Source organism: Triturus cristatus, chromosome 4_1 (assembly GCF_964204655.1).
Source record: "Triturus cristatus chromosome 4_1, aTriCri1.1, whole genome shotgun sequence".
Taxonomy (NCBI): domain Eukaryota; kingdom Metazoa; phylum Chordata; class Amphibia; order Caudata; family Salamandridae; genus Triturus; species Triturus cristatus.
In genome coordinates this window covers 149,676,648-149,693,942 of record NC_140585.1, presented here as the reverse complement: position 1 = coordinate 149,693,942, position 17,295 = coordinate 149,676,648, and the positions used below count along the sequence as shown (strand labels likewise).

The 17,295-nt window shown below is 36.2% G+C and overlaps 25 non-coding genes across 25 annotated transcripts; all 25 read right to left on the bottom strand.

Moving 5' to 3' along the window:
- Positions 1–530: 530 nt before the first annotated feature.
- On the bottom strand, positions 531–621 carry TRNAR-UCU (transfer RNA arginine (anticodon UCU)). The gene is given in 2 exon segments: positions 531–566; positions 585–621. It is a non-coding gene; the product is annotated as a tRNA-Arg (tRNA).
- Positions 622–962: 341 nt separating this feature from the next.
- On the bottom strand, positions 963–1,035 carry TRNAK-UUU (transfer RNA lysine (anticodon UUU)). Its single transcript has one exon. It is a non-coding gene; the product is annotated as a tRNA-Lys (tRNA).
- Positions 1,036–1,899: 864 nt separating this feature from the next.
- TRNAK-UUU (transfer RNA lysine (anticodon UUU)) lies at positions 1,900–1,972 on the bottom strand. The gene has a single exon. It is a non-coding gene; the product is annotated as a tRNA-Lys (tRNA).
- A 459-nt stretch (positions 1,973–2,431) lies between these two features.
- TRNAR-UCU (transfer RNA arginine (anticodon UCU)) lies at positions 2,432–2,522 on the bottom strand. The gene is given in 2 exon segments: positions 2,432–2,467; positions 2,486–2,522. It is a non-coding gene; the product is annotated as a tRNA-Arg (tRNA).
- An 873-nt stretch (positions 2,523–3,395) lies between these two features.
- On the bottom strand, positions 3,396–3,486 carry TRNAR-UCU (transfer RNA arginine (anticodon UCU)). Its single transcript is given in 2 exon segments — positions 3,396–3,431; positions 3,450–3,486. It is a non-coding gene; the product is annotated as a tRNA-Arg (tRNA).
- Positions 3,487–3,827: 341 nt separating this feature from the next.
- On the bottom strand, positions 3,828–3,900 carry TRNAK-UUU (transfer RNA lysine (anticodon UUU)). The gene has a single exon. It is a non-coding gene; the product is annotated as a tRNA-Lys (tRNA).
- Positions 3,901–4,764: 864 nt separating this feature from the next.
- On the bottom strand, positions 4,765–4,837 carry TRNAK-UUU (transfer RNA lysine (anticodon UUU)). The gene has a single exon. It is a non-coding gene; the product is annotated as a tRNA-Lys (tRNA).
- A 459-nt stretch (positions 4,838–5,296) lies between these two features.
- On the bottom strand, positions 5,297–5,387 carry TRNAR-UCU (transfer RNA arginine (anticodon UCU)). The gene is given in 2 exon segments: positions 5,297–5,332; positions 5,351–5,387. It is a non-coding gene; the product is annotated as a tRNA-Arg (tRNA).
- Positions 5,388–6,260: 873 nt separating this feature from the next.
- TRNAR-UCU (transfer RNA arginine (anticodon UCU)) lies at positions 6,261–6,351 on the bottom strand. The gene is given in 2 exon segments: positions 6,261–6,296; positions 6,315–6,351. It is a non-coding gene; the product is annotated as a tRNA-Arg (tRNA).
- A 1,278-nt stretch (positions 6,352–7,629) lies between these two features.
- Positions 7,630–7,702, bottom strand: TRNAK-UUU (transfer RNA lysine (anticodon UUU)). The gene has a single exon. It is a non-coding gene; the product is annotated as a tRNA-Lys (tRNA).
- A 459-nt stretch (positions 7,703–8,161) lies between these two features.
- TRNAR-UCU (transfer RNA arginine (anticodon UCU)) lies at positions 8,162–8,252 on the bottom strand. The gene is given in 2 exon segments: positions 8,162–8,197; positions 8,216–8,252. It is a non-coding gene; the product is annotated as a tRNA-Arg (tRNA).
- A 341-nt stretch (positions 8,253–8,593) lies between these two features.
- On the bottom strand, positions 8,594–8,666 carry TRNAK-UUU (transfer RNA lysine (anticodon UUU)). Its single transcript has one exon. It is a non-coding gene; the product is annotated as a tRNA-Lys (tRNA).
- Positions 8,667–9,530: 864 nt separating this feature from the next.
- On the bottom strand, positions 9,531–9,603 carry TRNAK-UUU (transfer RNA lysine (anticodon UUU)). The gene has a single exon. It is a non-coding gene; the product is annotated as a tRNA-Lys (tRNA).
- Positions 9,604–10,062: 459 nt separating this feature from the next.
- On the bottom strand, positions 10,063–10,153 carry TRNAR-UCU (transfer RNA arginine (anticodon UCU)). Its single transcript is given in 2 exon segments — positions 10,063–10,098; positions 10,117–10,153. It is a non-coding gene; the product is annotated as a tRNA-Arg (tRNA).
- A 341-nt stretch (positions 10,154–10,494) lies between these two features.
- TRNAK-UUU (transfer RNA lysine (anticodon UUU)) lies at positions 10,495–10,567 on the bottom strand. The gene has a single exon. It is a non-coding gene; the product is annotated as a tRNA-Lys (tRNA).
- Positions 10,568–11,431: 864 nt separating this feature from the next.
- TRNAK-UUU (transfer RNA lysine (anticodon UUU)) lies at positions 11,432–11,504 on the bottom strand. Its single transcript has one exon. It is a non-coding gene; the product is annotated as a tRNA-Lys (tRNA).
- Positions 11,505–11,963: 459 nt separating this feature from the next.
- TRNAR-UCU (transfer RNA arginine (anticodon UCU)) lies at positions 11,964–12,054 on the bottom strand. The gene is given in 2 exon segments: positions 11,964–11,999; positions 12,018–12,054. It is a non-coding gene; the product is annotated as a tRNA-Arg (tRNA).
- A 341-nt stretch (positions 12,055–12,395) lies between these two features.
- Positions 12,396–12,468, bottom strand: TRNAK-UUU (transfer RNA lysine (anticodon UUU)). The gene has a single exon. It is a non-coding gene; the product is annotated as a tRNA-Lys (tRNA).
- An 864-nt stretch (positions 12,469–13,332) lies between these two features.
- Positions 13,333–13,405, bottom strand: TRNAK-UUU (transfer RNA lysine (anticodon UUU)). Its single transcript has one exon. It is a non-coding gene; the product is annotated as a tRNA-Lys (tRNA).
- A 459-nt stretch (positions 13,406–13,864) lies between these two features.
- Positions 13,865–13,955, bottom strand: TRNAR-UCU (transfer RNA arginine (anticodon UCU)). Its single transcript is given in 2 exon segments — positions 13,865–13,900; positions 13,919–13,955. It is a non-coding gene; the product is annotated as a tRNA-Arg (tRNA).
- An 873-nt stretch (positions 13,956–14,828) lies between these two features.
- Positions 14,829–14,919, bottom strand: TRNAR-UCU (transfer RNA arginine (anticodon UCU)). Its single transcript is given in 2 exon segments — positions 14,829–14,864; positions 14,883–14,919. It is a non-coding gene; the product is annotated as a tRNA-Arg (tRNA).
- Positions 14,920–15,260: 341 nt separating this feature from the next.
- TRNAK-UUU (transfer RNA lysine (anticodon UUU)) lies at positions 15,261–15,333 on the bottom strand. The gene has a single exon. It is a non-coding gene; the product is annotated as a tRNA-Lys (tRNA).
- Positions 15,334–16,197: 864 nt separating this feature from the next.
- TRNAK-UUU (transfer RNA lysine (anticodon UUU)) lies at positions 16,198–16,270 on the bottom strand. The gene has a single exon. It is a non-coding gene; the product is annotated as a tRNA-Lys (tRNA).
- A 459-nt stretch (positions 16,271–16,729) lies between these two features.
- Positions 16,730–16,820, bottom strand: TRNAR-UCU (transfer RNA arginine (anticodon UCU)). Its single transcript is given in 2 exon segments — positions 16,730–16,765; positions 16,784–16,820. It is a non-coding gene; the product is annotated as a tRNA-Arg (tRNA).
- A 341-nt stretch (positions 16,821–17,161) lies between these two features.
- TRNAK-UUU (transfer RNA lysine (anticodon UUU)) lies at positions 17,162–17,234 on the bottom strand. The gene has a single exon. It is a non-coding gene; the product is annotated as a tRNA-Lys (tRNA).
- Between the last annotated feature and the right edge of the window lie 61 nt (positions 17,235–17,295).

The following is a 17,295-nucleotide window of genomic DNA, read 5'->3' as shown; positions in this document are numbered from 1 at the left end:
CCTGAACGGGGACTTGAACCCTGGACCCTCAGATTAAAAGTCTGATGCTCTACCGACTGAGCTATCCAGGCTCTGATACAGCAAACCTCAAAATCACCTAATCAAAATTTGGCAGCGTCCCAACTAACGCTATGTTTCTTAAGATGGTTACCTGAAGAAGGTACCAAATACACTAGAATATAATAATGAATTGATATTTCAAGCATTTGAAATTTCTTCAGTAAATGTAACCTTATTTTTAGTCCTGAAGTTGCTACTATCTCATTTTTTTGCTGACGTCAAATTCATATGTGTTTATTGACATGGTAAAATTAAGGAAGGGCCCAAAATCTTACTTCCGAGTAAATTATATTTTCATCAGTACAGCTGACAATTTCCTCTTCTGCATAGATTACCCAAATTGAACGGTGTCTCTTTAAAATAGACTTCCTTTTACTGACCTTTTTTAGCAAATGATTTTGGTGAAGCAGAAGCATGCATGCATCGCTTATAACTTCTTTAAATAGTTATGAAATAAACAGGGATAAAACTGACTCTGGTGGGATTCGAACCCACAGCCTTTGAATACCTTCTTGACATTCACCTAGAAGTCCAATGCGCTATCCATTGCGCCACAGAGCCAATCTGCTTGAGTGAGGTGCACAGATATTCAGAAATGAAATAATGAGCTTTGAGCTGTTGATCAACTTTATAAAGTTCATTGGATACTATAACCATGGCTATATTTTGAATATTGAATTGGGTAAAAGTTATTCACCGTGTCAAACTACATGATACAGTTGGTAAGTCTGCATAAAACTTAAGTTTAGTGTATCGTCATCTGATATATGAGACAGATGGGTTTTTCACTTCTCCATGAAAGACGTTTTTTTTTAATTTTGGTAATGGAATATCTTATTCATCATGCAGTGGAACACAAAAAGAATGTACAATCAGAATACTTTTTCTTTAAAGTAGCCGACCGCCTGAACAGGGACTTGAACCCTGGACCCTCAGATTAAAAGTCTGATGCTCTACCGACTGAGCTATCCAGGCTCTGCAACACTGCAACTAAAAATCAGCTAAAAATGATGTGGACGCACACCAACCTACACTTTAATTCTTAATATGGTTACATATATTAGCAATCAAATATGTAGAGTTTAATAATTAATTGATATTTCAAGCATTTGAAATTTCAGCAGCACACGTAATCTATTTTAAATCCTGAAATTCGTTCTATCTCATTTTCGGCTGACTTAGAAATCATGTCTCTAAATTGACATTGTGAAATTAGTAAAAGGCCAAATACTATTACTAGGTACTAAATTACATGTCCAGCAGTATAACTGGAAATTTACTCTTGGGCATAGATTATGCAACATTTTCAAAGCAAACAGTGTCTGTTTAAATAGACTTTCTTTCACTGCCGTTTTGGTAAATGTCTCTGGTTATGCAGAAGCAGGCATTGTTTGTTACTGTTTCAATTAGTTATAAGATAAAGGAGGGATAAAACTGACCCAGCTAGTATTCCAACCCAAAGACTTTGAATGCTTTCTCTACATTCGCCTAGAACCCCAAGCCGCTATCCATTGCACCAGAGATCCAACCTGATTCAACAAGGTGAACAGAAATTCTCAAATAAAAAGATGAGCTATCAGTGGTTGACCAACTTTATAAAGTGATTTGGAAACTATAAGCAGGGTTCCATTTTGAACATTGAATTGGGGAAAAGATAATCAACATCTCAAACGACATGATACCGTTGCGGTAAGTCTTCTTAACTCTTGTCAAATGGTACACGACCGATGGGTATTTAATGGCTCCATTAAGAGTAACTTGCAATTACTCTAATGGGACTACTCGTTCATTGGATCCTGAAAAGAGCATGTCATTAGAGTACATTTTCTTTAAACAAACCGCCTGAACAGGGACTTGAACCCTGGACCCTCAGATTAAAAGTCTGATGCTCTACCGACTGAGCTATCCAGGCTCTGATACAGCAAACCTCAAAATCACCTAATCAAAATTTGGCAGTGTCCCAACTAACGCTATGTTTCTTAAGATGGTTACCTGAAGAAGGTACCAAATACACTAGAATATAATAATGAATTGATATTTCAAGCATTTGAAATTTCTTCAGTAAATGTAACCTTATTTTTAGTCCTGAAGTTGCTACTATCTCATTTTTTTGCTGACGTCAAATTCATATGTGTTTATTGACATGGTAAAATTAAGGAAGGGCCCAAAATCTTACTTCCGAGTAAATTATATTTTCATCAGTACAGCTGACAATTTCCTCTTCTGCATAGATTACCCAAATTGAACGGTGTCTCTTTAAAATAGACTTCCTTTTACTGACCTTTTTTAGCAAATGATTTTGGTGAAGCAGAAGCATGCATGCATCGCTTATAACTTCTTTAAATAGTTATGAAATAAACAGGGATAAAACTGACTCTGGTGGGATTCGAACCCACAGCCTTTGAATACCTTCTTGACATTCACCTAGAAGTCCAATGCGCTATCCATTGCGCCACAGAGCCAATCTGCTTGAGTGAGGTGCACAGATATTCAGAAATGAAATAATGAGCTTTGAGCTGTTGATCAACTTTATAAAGTTCATTGGATACTATAACCATGGCTATATTTTGAATATTGAATTGGGTAAAAGTTATTCACCGTGTCAAACTACATGATACAGTTGGTAAGTCTGCATACAACTTAAGTTTAGTGTATCATCATCTGATATATGAGACAGATGGGTTTTTCACTTCTCCATGAAAGACATTTTTTTTTAATTTTGGTAATGGAATATCTTATTCATCATGCAGTGGAACACAAAAAGAATGTACAATCAGAATACTTTTTCTTTGAAGTAGCCTACCGCCTGAACGGGGACTTGAACCCTGGACCCTCAGATTAAAAGTCTGATGCTCTACCGACTGAGCTATCCAGGCTCTGATACAGCAAACCTCAAAATCACCTAATCAAAATTTGGCAGCGTCCCAACTAACGCTATGTTTCTTAAGATGGTTACCTGAAGAAGGTACCAAATACACTAGAATATAATAATGAATTGATATTTCAAGCATTTGAAATTTCTTCAGTAAATGTAACCTTATTTTTAGTCCTGAAGTTGCTACTATCTCATTTTTTTGCTGACGTCAAATTCATATGTGTTTATTGACATGGTAAAATTAAGGAAGGGCCCAAAATCTTACTTCCGAGTAAATTATATTTTCATCAGTACAGCTGACAATTTCCTCTTCTGCATAGATTACCCAAATTGAACGGTGTCTCTTTAAAATAGACTTCCTTTTACTGACCTTTTTTAGCAAATGATTTTGGTGAAGCAGAAGCATGCATGCATCGCTTATAACTTCTTTAAATAGTTATGAAATAAACAGGGATAAAACTGACTCTGGTGGGATTCGAACCCACAGCCTTTGAATACCTTCTTGACATTCACCTAGAAGTCCAATGCGCTATCCATTGCGCCACAGAGCCAATCTGCTTGAGTGAGGTGCACAGATATTCAGAAATGAAATAATGAGCTTTGAGCTGTTGATCAACTTTATAAAGTTCATTGGATACTATAACCATGGCTATATTTTGAATATTGAATTGGGTAAAAGTTATTCACCGTGTCAAACTACATGATACAGTTGGTAAGTCTGCATAAAACTTAAGTTTAGTGTATCGTCATCTGATATATGAGACAGATGGGTTTTTCACTTCTCCATGAAAGACGTTTTTTTTTAATTTTGGTAATGGAATATCTTATTCATCATGCAGTGGAACACAAAAAGAATGTACAATCAGAATACTTTTTCTTTAAAGTAGCCGACCGCCTGAACAGGGACTTGAACCCTGGACCCTCAGATTAAAAGTCTGATGCTCTACCGACTGAGCTATCCAGGCTCTGCAACACTGCAACTAAAAATCAGCTAAAAATGATGTGGACGCACACCAACCTACACTTTAATTCTTAATATGGTTACATATATTAGCAATCAAATATGTAGAGTTTAATAATTAATTGATATTTCAAGCATTTGAAATTTCAGCAGCACACGTAATCTATTTTAAATCCTGAAATTCGTTCTATCTCATTTTCGGCTGACTTAGAAATCATGTCTCTAAATTGACATTGTGAAATTAGTAAAAGGCCAAATACTATTACTAGGTACTAAATTACATGTCCAGCAGTATAACTGGAAATTTACTCTTGGGCATAGATTATGCAACATTTTCAAAGCAAACAGTGTCTGTTTAAATAGACTTTCTTTCACTGCCGTTTTGGTAAATGTCTCTGGTTATGCAGAAGCAGGCATTGTTTGTTACTGTTTCAATTAGTTATAAGATAAAGGAGGGATAAAACTGACCCAGCTAGTATTCCAACCCAAAGACTTTGAATGCTTTCTCTACATTCGCCTAGAACCCCAAGCCGCTATCCATTGCACCAGAGATCCAACCTGATTCAACAAGGTGAACAGAAATTCTCAAATAAAAAGATGAGCTATCAGCGGTTGACCAACTTTATAAAGTGATTTGGAAACTATAAGCAGGGTTCCATTTTGAACATTGAATTGGGGAAAAGATAATCAACATCTCAAACGACATGATACCGTTGCGGTAAGTCTTCTTAACTCTTGTCAAATGGTACACGACCGATGGGTATTTAATGGCTCCATTAAGAGTAACTTGCAATTACTCTAATGGGACTACTCGTTCATTGGATCCTGAAAAGAGCATGTCATTAGAGTACATTTTCTTTAAACAAACCGCCTGAACAGGGACTTGAACCCTGGACCCTCAGATTAAAAGTCTGATGCTCTACCGACTGAGCTATCCAGGCTCTGATACAGCAAACCTCAAAATCACCTAATCAAAATTTGGCAGTGTCCCAACTAACGCTATGTTTCTTAAGATGGTTACCTGAAGAAGGTACCAAATACACTAGAATATAATAATGAATTGATATTTCAAGCATTTGAAATTTCTTCAGTAAATGTAACCTTATTTTTAGTCCTGAAGTTGCTACTATCTCATTTTTTTGCTGACGTCAAATTCATATGTGTTTATTGACATGGTAAAATTAAGGAAGGGCCCAAAATCTTACTTCCGAGTAAATTATATTTTCATCAGTACAGCTGACAATTTCCTCTTCTGCATAGATTACCCAAATTGAACGGTGTCTCTTTAAAATAGACTTCCTTTTACTGACCTTTTTTAGCAAATGATTTTGGTGAAGCAGAAGCATGCATGCATCGCTTATAACTTCTTTAAATAGTTATGAAATAAACAGGGATAAAACTGACTCTGGTGGGATTCGAACCCACAGCCTTTGAATACCTTCTTGACATTCACCTAGAAGTCCAATGCGCTATCCATTGCGCCACAGAGCCAATCTGCTTGAGTGAGGTGCACAGATATTCAGAAATGAAATAATGAGCTTTGAGCTGTTGATCAACTTTATAAAGTTCATTGGATACTATAACCATGGCTATATTTTGAATATTGAATTGGGTAAAAGTTATTCACCGTGTCAAACTACATGATACAGTTGGTAAGTCTGCATACAACTTAAGTTTAGTGTATCATCATCTGATATATGAGACAGATGGGTTTTTCACTTCTCCATGAAAGACATTTTTTTTTAATTTTGGTAATGGAATATCTTATTCATCATGCAGTGGAACACAAAAAGAATGTACAATCAGAATACTTTTTCTTTGAAGTAGCCTACCGCCTGAACGGGGACTTGAACCCTGGACCCTCAGATTAAAAGTCTGATGCTCTACCGACTGAGCTATCCAGGCTCTGATACAGCAAACCTCAAAATCACCTAATCAAAATTTGGCAGCGTCCCAACTAACGCTATGTTTCTTAAGATGGTTACCTGAAGAAGGTACCAAATACACTAGAATATAATAATGAATTGATATTTCAAGCATTTGAAATTTCTTCAGTAAATGTAACCTTATTTTTAGTCCTGAAGTTGCTACTATCTCATTTTTTTGCTGACGTCAAATTCATATGTGTTTATTGACATGGTAAAATTAAGGAAGGGCCCAAAATCTTACTTCCGAGTAAATTATATTTTCATCAGTACAGCTGACAATTTCCTCTTCTGCATAGATTACCCAAATTGAACGGTGTCTCTTTAAAATAGACTTCCTTTTACTGACCTTTTTTAGCAAATGATTTTGGTGAAGCAGAAGCATGCATGCATCGCTTATAACTTCTTTAAATAGTTATGAAATAAACAGGGATAAAACTGACTCTGGTGGGATTCGAACCCACAGCCTTTGAATACCTTCTTGACATTCACCTAGAAGTCCAATGCGCTATCCATTGCGCCACAGAGCCAATCTGCTTGAGTGAGGTGCACAGATATTCAGAAATGAAATAATGAGCTTTGAGCTGTTGATCAACTTTATAAAGTTCATTGGATACTATAACCATGGCTATATTTTGAATATTGAATTGGGTAAAAGTTATTCACCGTGTCAAACTACATGATACAGTTGGTAAGTCTGCATAAAACTTAAGCTTAGTGTATCGTCATCTGATATATGAGACAGATGGGTTTTTTACTTCTCCATGAAAGACGTTTTTTTTTAATTTTGGTAATGGAATATCTTATTCATCATGCAGTGGAACACAAAAAGAATGTACAATCAGAATTCTTTTTCTTTAAAGTAGCCGACCGCCTGAACAGGGACATGAACCCTGGACCCTCAGATTAAAAGTCTGATGCTCTACCGACTGAGCTATCCAGGCTCTGCAACACTGCAACTAAAAATCAGCTAAAAATGATGTGGACGCACACCAACCTACACTTTAATTCTTAATATGGTTACATATATTAGCAATCAAATATGTAGAGTTTAATAATTAATTGATATTTCAAGCATTTGAAATTTCAGCAGCACACGTAATCTATTTTAAATCCTGAAATTCGTTCTATCTCATTTTCGGCTGACTTAGAAATCATGTCTCTAAATTGACATTGTGAAATTAGTAAAAGGCCAAATACTATTACTAGGTACTAAATTACATGTCCAGCAGTATAACTGGAAATTTACTCTTGGGCATAGATTATGCAACATTTTCAAAGCAAACAGTGTCTGTTTAAATAGACTTTCTTTCACTGCCGTTTTGGTAAATGTCTCTGGTTATGCAGAAGCAGGCATTGTTTGTTACTGTTTCAATTAGTTATAAGATAAAGGAGGGATAAAACTGACCCAGCTAGTATTCCAACCCAAAGACTTTGAATGCTTTCTCTACATTCGCCTAGAACCCCAAGCCGCTATCCATTGCACCAGAGATCCAACCTGATTCAACAAGGTGAACAGAAATTCTCAAATAAAAAGATGAGCTATCAGCGGTTGACCAACTTTATAAAGTGATTTGGAAACTATAAGCAGGGTTCCATTTTGAACATTGAATTGGGGAAAAGATAATCAACATCTCAAACGACATGATACCGTTGCGGTAAGTCTTCTTAACTCTTGTCAAATGGTACACGACCGATGGGTATTTAATGGCTCCATTAAGAGTAACTTGCAATTACTCTAATGGGACTACTCGTTCATTGGATCCTGAAAAGAGCATGTCATTAGAGTACATTTTCTTTAAACAAACCGCCTGAACAGGGACTTGAACCCTGGACCCTCAGATTAAAAGTCTGATGCTCTACCGACTGAGCTATCCAGGCTCTGATACAGCAAACCTCAAAATCACCTAATCAAAATTTGGCAGTGTCCCAACTAACGCTATGTTTCTTAAGATGGTTACCTGAAGAAGGTACCAAATACACTAGAATATAATAATGAATTGATATTTCAAGCATTTGAAATTTCTTCAGTAAATGTAACCTTATTTTTAGTCCTGAAGTTGCTACTATCTCATTTTTTTGCTGACGTCAAATTCATATGTGTTTATTGACATGGTAAAATTAAGGAAGGGCCCAAAATCTTACTTCCGAGTAAATTATATTTTCATCAGTACAGCTGACAATTTCCTCTTCTGCATAGATTACCCAAATTGAACGGTGTCTCTTTAAAATAGACTTCCTTTTACTGACCTTTTTTAGCAAATGATTTTGGTGAAGCAGAAGCATGCATGCATCGCTTATAACTTCTTTAAATAGTTATGAAATACACAGGGATAAAACTGACTCTGGTGGGATTCGAACCCACAGCCTTTGAATACCTTCTTGACATTCACCTAGAAGTCCAATGCGCTATCCATTGCGCCACAGAGCCAATCTGCTTGAGTGAGGTGCACAGATATTCAGAAATGAAATAATGAGCTTTGAGCTGTTGATCAACTTTATAAAGTTCATTGGATACTATAACCATGGCTATATTTTGAATATTGAATTGGGTAAAAGTTATTCACCGTGTCAAACTACATGATACAGTTGGTAAGTCTGCATACAACTTAAGTTTAGTGTATCATCATCTGATATATGAGACAGATGGGTTTTTCACTTCTCCATGAAAGACGTTTTTTTTTAATTTTGGTAATGGAATATCTTATTCATCATGCAGTGGAACACAAAAAGAATGTACAATCAGAATACTTTTTCTTTAAAGTAGCCGACCGCCTGAACAGGGACTTGAACCCTGGACCCTCAGATTAAAAGTCTGATGCTCTACCGACTGAGCTATCCAGGCTCTGCAACACTGCAACTAAAAATCAGCTAAAAATGATGTGGACGCACACCAACCTACACTTTAATTCTTAATATGGTTACATATATTAGCAATCAAATATGTAGAGTTTAATAATTAATTGATATTTCAAGCATTTGAAATTTCAGCAGCACACGTAATCTATTTTAAATCCTGAAATTCGTTCTATCTCATTTTCGGCTGACTTAGAAATCATGTCTCTAAATTGACATTGTGAAATTAGTAAAAGGCCAAATACTATTACTAGGTACTAAATTACATGTCCAGCAGTATAACTGGAAATTTACTCTTGGGCATAGATTATGCAACATTTTCAAAGCAAACAGTGTCTGTTTAAATAGACTTTCTTTCACTGCCGTTTTGGTAAATGTCTCTGGTTATGCAGAAGCAGGCATTGTTTGTTACTGTTTCAATTAGTTATAAGATAAAGGAGGGATAAAACTGACCCAGCTAGTATTCCAACCCAAAGACTTTGAATGCTTTCTCTACATTCGCCTAGAACCCCAAGCCGCTATCCATTGCACCAGAGATCCAACCTGATTCAACAAGGTGAACAGAAATTCTCAAATAAAAAGATGAGCTATCAGCGGTTGACCAACTTTATAAAGTGATTTGGAAACTATAAGCAGGGTTCCATTTTGAACATTGAATTGGGGAAAAGATAATCAACATCTCAAACGACATGATACCGTTGCGGTAAGTCTTCTTAACTCTTGTCAAATGGTACACGACCGATGGGTATTTAATGGCTCCATTAAGAGTAACTTGCAATTACTCTAATGGGACTACTCGTTCATTGGATCCTGAAAAGAGCATGTCATTAGAGTACATTTTCTTTAAACAAACCGCCTGAACAGGGACTTGAACCCTGGACCCTCAGATTAAAAGTCTGATGCTCTACCGACTGAGCTATCCAGGCTCTGATACAGCAAACCTCAAAATCACCTAATCAAAATTTGGCAGTGTCCCAACTAACGCTATGTTTCTTAAGATGGTTACCTGAAGAAGGTACCAAATACACTAGAATATAATAATGAATTGATATTTCAAGCATTTGAAATTTCTTCAGTAAATGTAACCTTATTTTTAGTCCTGAAGTTGCTACTATCTCATTTTTTTGCTGACGTCAAATTCATATGTGTTTATTGACATGGTAAAATTAAGGAAGGGCCCAAAATCTTACTTCCGAGTAAATTATATTTTCATCAGTACAGCTGACAATTTCCTCTTCTGCATAGATTACCCAAATTGAACGGTGTCTCTTTAAAATAGACTTCCTTTTACTGACCTTTTTTAGCAAATGATTTTGGTGAAGCAGAAGCATGCATGCATCGCTTATAACTTCTTTAAATAGTTATGAAATACACAGGGATAAAACTGACTCTGGTGGGATTCGAACCCACAGCCTTTGAATACCTTCTTGACATTCACCTAGAAGTCCAATGCGCTATCCATTGCGCCACAGAGCCAATCTGCTTGAATGAGGTGCACAGATATTCAGAAATGAAATAATGAGCTTTGAGCTGTTGATCAACTTTATAAAGTTCATTGGATACTATAACCATGGCTATATTTTGAATATTGAATTGGGTAAAAGTTATTCACCGTGTCAAACTACATGATACAGTTGGTAAGTCTGCATACAACTTAAGTTTAGTGTATCATCATCTGATATATGAGACAGATGGGTTTTTCACTTATCCATGAAAGACGTTTTTTTTTAATTTTGGTAATGGAATATCTTATTCATCATGCAGTGGAACACAAAAAGAATGTACAATCAGAATACTTTTTCTTTAAAGTAGCCGACCGCCTGAACAGGGACTTGAACCCTGGACCCTCAGATTAAAAGTCTGATGCTCTACCGACTGAGCTATCCAGGCTCTGCAACACTGCAACTAAAAATCAGCTAAAAATGATGTGGACGCACACCAACCTACACTTTAATTCTTAATATGGTTACATATATTAGCAATCAAATATGTAGAGTTTAATAATTAATTGATATTTCAAGCATTTGAAATTTCAGCAGCACACGTAATCTATTTTAAATCCTGAAATTCGTTCTATCTCATTTTCGGCTGACTTAGAAATCATGTCTCTAAATTGACATTGTGAAATTAGTAAAAGGCCAAATACTATTACTAGGTACTAAATTACATGTCCAGCAGTATAACTGGAAATTTACTCTTGGGCATAGATTATGCAACATTTTCAAAGCAAACAGTGTCTGTTTAAATAGACTTTCTTTCACTGCCGTTTTGGTAAATGTCTCTGGTTATGCAGAAGCAGGCATTGTTTGTTACTGTTTCAATTAGTTATAAGATAAAGGAGGGATAAAACTGACCCAGCTAGTATTCCAACCCAAAGACTTTGAATGCTTTCTCTACATTCGCCTAGAACCCCAAGCCGCTATCCATTGCACCAGAGATCCAACCTGATTCAACAAGGTGAACAGAAATTCTCAAATAAAAAGATGAGCTATCAGCGGTTGACCAACTTTATAAAGTGATTTGGAAACTATAAGCAGGGTTCCATTTTGAACATTGAATTGGGGAAAAGATAATCAACATCTCAAACGACATGATACCGTTGCGGTAAGTCTTCTTAACTCTTGTCAAATGGTACACGACCGATGGGTATTTAATGGCTCCATTAAGAGTAACTTGCAATTACTCTAATGGGACTACTCGTTCATTGGATCCTGAAAAGAGAATGTCATTAGAGTACATTTTCTTTAAACAAACCGCCTGAACAGGGACTTGAACCCTGGACCCTCAGATTAAAAGTCTGATGCTCTACCGACTGAGCTATCCAGGCTCTGATACAGCAAACCTCAAAATCACCTAATCAAAATTTGGCAGTGTCCCAACTAACGCTATGTTTCTTAAGATGGTTACCTGAAGAAGGTACCAAATACACTAGAATATAATAATGAATTGATATTTCAAGCATTTGAAATTTCTTCAGTAAATGTAACCTTATTTTTAGTCCTGAAGTTGCTACTATCTCATTTTTTTGCTGACGTCAAATTCATATGTGTTTATTGACATGGTAAAATTAAGGAAGGGCCCAAAATCTTACTTCCGAGTAAATTATATTTTCATCAGTACAGCTGACAATTTCCTCTTCTGCATAGATTACCCAAATTGAACGGTGTCTCTTTAAAATAGACTTCCTTTTACTGACCTTTTTTAGCAAATGATTTTGGTGAAGCAGAAGCATGCATGCATCGCTTATAACTTCTTTAAATAGTTATGAAATACACAGGGATAAAACTGACTCTGGTGGGATTCGAACCCACAGCCTTTGAATACCTTCTTGACATTCACCTAGAAGTCCAATGCGCTATCCATTGCGCCACAGAGCCAATCTGCTTGAGTGAGGTGCACAGATATTCAGAAATGAAATAATGAGCTTTGAGCTGTTGATCAACTTTATAAAGTTCATTGGATACTATAACCATGGCTATATTTTGAATATTGAATTGGGTAAAAGTTATTCACCGTGTCAAACTACATGATACAGTTGGTAAGTCTGCATACAACTTAAGTTTAGTGTATCATCATCTGATATATGAGACAGATGGGTTTTTCACTTATCCATGAAAGACGTTTTTTTTTAATTTTGGTAATGGAATATCTTATTCATCATGCAGTGGAACACAAAAAGAATGTACAATCAGAATACTTTTTCTTTAAAGTAGCCGACCGCCTGAACAGGGACTTGAACCCTGGACCCTCAGATTAAAAGTCTGATGCTCTACCGACTGAGCTATCCAGGCTCTGCAACACTGCAACTAAAAATCAGCTAAAAATGATGTGGACGCACACCAACCTACACTTTAATTCTTAATATGGTTACATATATTAGCAATCAAATATGTAGAGTTTAATAATTAATTGATATTTCAAGCATTTGAAATTTCAGCAGCACACGTAATCTATTTTAAATCCTGAAATTCGTTCTATCTCATTTTCGGCTGACTTAGAAATCATGTCTCTAAATTGACATTGTGAAATTAGTAAAAGGCCAAATACTATTACTAGGTACTAAATTACATGTCCAGCAGTATAACTGGAAATTTACTCTTGGGCATAGATTATGCAACATTTTCAAAGCAAACAGTGTCTGTTTAAATAGACTTTCTTTCACTGCCGTTTTGGTAAATGTCTCTGGTTATGCAGAAGCAGGCATTGTTTGTTACTGTTTCAATTAGTTATAAGATAAAGGAGGGATAAAACTGACCCAGCTAGTATTCCAACCCAAAGACTTTGAATGCTTTCTCTACATTCGCCTAGAACCCCAAGCCGCTATCCATTGCACCAGAGATCCAACCTGATTCAACAAGGTGAACAGAAATTCTCAAATAAAAAGATGAGCTATCAGCGGTTGACCAACTTTATAAAGTGATTTGGAAACTATAAGCAGGGTTCCATTTTGAACATTGAATTGGGGAAAAGATAATCAACATCTCAAACGACATGATACCGTTGCGGTAAGTCTTCTTAACTCTTGTCAAATGGTACACGACCGATGGGTATTTAATGGCTCCATTAAGAGTAACTTGCAATTACTCTAATGGGACTACTCGTTCATTGGATCCTGAAAAGAGAATGTCATTAGAGTACATTTTCTTTAAACAAACCGCCTGAACAGGGACTTGAACCCTGGACCCTCAGATTAAAAGTCTGATGCTCTACCGACTGAGCTATCCAGGCTCTGATACAGCAAACCTCAAAATCACCTAATCAAAATTTGGCAGTGTCCCAACTAACGCTATGTTTCTTAAGATGGTTACCTGAAGAAGGTACCAAATACACTAGAATATAATAATGAATTGATATTTCAAGCATTTGAAATTTCTTCAGTAAATGTAACCTTATTTTTAGTCCTGAAGTTGCTACTATCTCATTTTTTTGCTGACGTCAAATTCATATGTGTTTATTGACATGGTAAAATTAAGGAAGGGCCCAAAATCTTACTTCCGAGTAAATTATATTTTCATCAGTACAGCTGACAATTTCCTCTTCTGCATAGATTACCCAAATTGAACGGTGTCTCTTTAAAATAGACTTCCTTTTACTGACCTTTTTTAGCAAATGATTTTGGTGAAGCAGAAGCATGCATGCATCGCTTATAACTTCTTTAAATAGTTATGAAATACACAGGGATAAAACTGACTCTGGTGGGATTCGAACCCACAGCCTTTGAATACCTTCTTGACATTCACCTAGAAGTCCAATGCGCTATCCATTGCGCCACAGAGCCAATCTGCTTGAGTGAGGTGCACAGATATTCAGAAATGAAATAATGAGCTTTGAGCTGTTGATCAACTTTATAAAGTTCATTGGATACTATAACCATGGCTATATTTTGAATATTGAATTGGGTAAAAGTTATTCACCGTGTCAAACTACATGATACAGTTGGTAAGTCTGCATACAACTTAAGTTTAGTGTATCATCATCTGATATATGAGACAGATGGGTTTTTCACTTCTCCATGAAAGACATTTTTTTTTAATTTTGGTAATGGAATATCTTATTCATCATGCAGTGGAACACAAAAAGAATGTACAATCAGAATACTTTTTCTTTAAAGTAGCCTACCGCCTGAACGGGGACTTGAACCCTGGACCCTCAGATTAAAAGTCTGATGCTCTACCGACTGAGCTATCCAGGCTCTGATACAGCAAACCTCAAAATCACCTAATCAAAATTTGGCAGCGTCCCAACTAACGCTATGTTTCTTAAGATGGTTACCTGAAGAAGGTACCAAATACACTAGAATATAATAATGAATTGATATTTCAAGCATTTGAAATTTCTTCAGTAAATGTAACCTTATTTTTAGTCCTGAAGTTGCTACTATCTCATTTTTTTGCTGACGTCAAATTCATATGTGTTTATTGACATGGTAAAATTAAGGAAGGGCCCAAAATCTTACTTCCGAGTAAATTATATTTTCATCAGTACAGCTGACAATTTCCTCTTCTGCATAGATTACCCAAATTGAACGGTGTCTCTTTAAAATAGACTTCCTTTTACTGACCTTTTTTAGCAAATGATTTTGGTGAAGCAGAAGCATGCATGCATCGCTTATAACTTCTTTAAATAGTTATGAAATACACAGGGATAAAACTGACTCTGGTGGGATTCGAACCCACAGCCTTTGAATACCTTCTTGACATTCACCTAGAAGTCCAATGCGCTATCCAGTGCGCCACAGAGCCAATCTGCTTGAGTGAGGTGCACAGATATTCAGAAATGAAATAATGAGCTTTGAGCTGTTGATCAACTTTATAAAGTTCATTGGATACTATAACCATGGCTATATTTTGAATATTGAATTGGGTAAAAGTTATTCACCGTGTCAAACTACATGATACAGTTGGTAAGTCTGCATACAACTTAAGTTTAGTGTATCGTCATCTGATATATGAGACAGATGGGTTTTTCACTTCTCCATGAAAGACGTTTTTTTTTAATTTTGGTAATGGAATATCTTATTCATCATGCAGTGGAACACAAAAAGAATGTACAATCAGAATACTTTTTCTTTAAAGTAGCCGACCGCCTGAACAGGGACTTGAACCCTGGACCCTCAGATTAAAAGTCTGATGCTCTACCGACTGAGCTATCCAGGCTCTGCAACACTGCAACTAAAAATCAGCTAAAAATGATGTGGACGCACACCAACCTACACTTTAATTCTTAATATGGTTACATATATTAGCAATCAAATATGTAGAGTTTAATAATTAATTGATATTTCAAGCATTTGAAATTTCAGCAGCACACGTAATCTATTTTAAATCCTGAAATTCGTTCTATCTCATTTTCGGCTGACTTAGAAATCATGTCTCTAAATTGACATTGTGAAATTAGTAAAAGGCCAAATACTATTACTAGGTACTAAATTACATGTCCAGCAGTATAACTGGAAATTTACTCTTGGGCATAGATTATGCAACATTTTCAAAGCAAACAGTGTCTGTTTAAATAGACTTTCTTTCACTGCCGTTTTGGTAAATGTCTCTGGTTATGCAGAAGCAGGCATTGTTTGTTACTGTTTCAATTAGTTATAAGATAAAGGAGGGATAAAACTGACCCAGCTAGTATTCCAACCCAAAGACTTTGAATGCTTTCTCTACATTCGCCTAGAACCCCAAGCCGCTATCCATTGCACCAGAGATCCAACCTGATTCAACAAGGTGAACAGAAATTCTCAAATAAAAAGATGAGCTATCAGCGGTTGACCAACTTTATAAAGTGATTTGGAAACTATAAGCAGGGTTCCATTTTGAACATTGAATTGGGGAAAAGATAATCAACATCTCAAACGACATGATACCGTTGCGGTAAGTCTTCTTAACTCTTGTCAAATGGTACACGACCGATGGGTATTTAATGGCTCCATTAAGAGTAACTTGCAATTACTCTAATGGGACTACTCGTTCATTGGATCCTGAAAAGAGCATGTCATTAGAGTACATTTTCTTTAAACAAACCGCCTGAACAGGGACTTGAACCCTGGACCCTCAGATTAAAAGTCTGATGCTCTACCGACTGAGCTATCCAGGCTCTGATACAGCAAACCTCAAAATCACCTAATCAAAATTTGGCAGCGTCCCAACTAACGCTATGTTTCTTAAGATGGTTACCTGAAGAAGGTACCAAATACACTAGAATATAATAATGAATTGATATTTCAAGCATTTGAAATTTCTTCAGTAAATGTAACCTTATTTTTAGTCCTGAAGTTGCTACTATCTCATTTTTTTGCTGACGTCAAATTCATATGTGTTTATTGACATGGTAAAATTAAGGAAGGGCCCAAAATCTTACTTCCGAGTAAATTATATTTTCATCAGTACAGCTGACAATTTCCTCTTCTGCATAGATTACCCAAATTGAACGGTGTCTCTTTAAAATAGACTTCCTTTTACTGACCTTTTTTAGCAAATGATTTTGGTGAAGCAGAAGCATGCATGCATCGCTTATAACTTCTTTAAATAGTTATGAAATACACAGGGATAAAACTGACTCTGGTGGGATTCGAACCCACAGCCTTTGAATACCTTCTTGACATTCACCTAGAAGTCCAATGCGCTATCCAGTGCGCCACAGAGCCAATCTGCTTGAGTGAGGTGCACAGATATTCAGAAATGAAATAATGAGCTTTGAGCTGTTGATCAACTTTATAAAGTTCATTGGATACTATAACCATGGCTATATTTTGAATATTGAATTGGGTAAAAGTTATTCACCGTGTCAAACTACATGATACAGTTGGTAAGTCTGCATACAACTTAAGTTTAGTGTATCATCATCTGATATATGAGACAGATGGGTTTTTCACTTCTCCATGAAAGACGTTTTTTTTTAATTTTGGTAATGGAATATCTTATTCATCATGCAGTGGAACACAAAAAGAATGTACAATCAGAATACTTTTTCTTTAAAGTAGCCAACCGCCTGAACAGGGACTTGAACCCTGGACCCTCAGATTAAAAGTCTGATGCTCTACCGACTGAGCTATCCAGGCTCTGCAACACTGCAACTAAAAATCAGCTAAAAATGATGTGGACGCACACCAACCTACACTT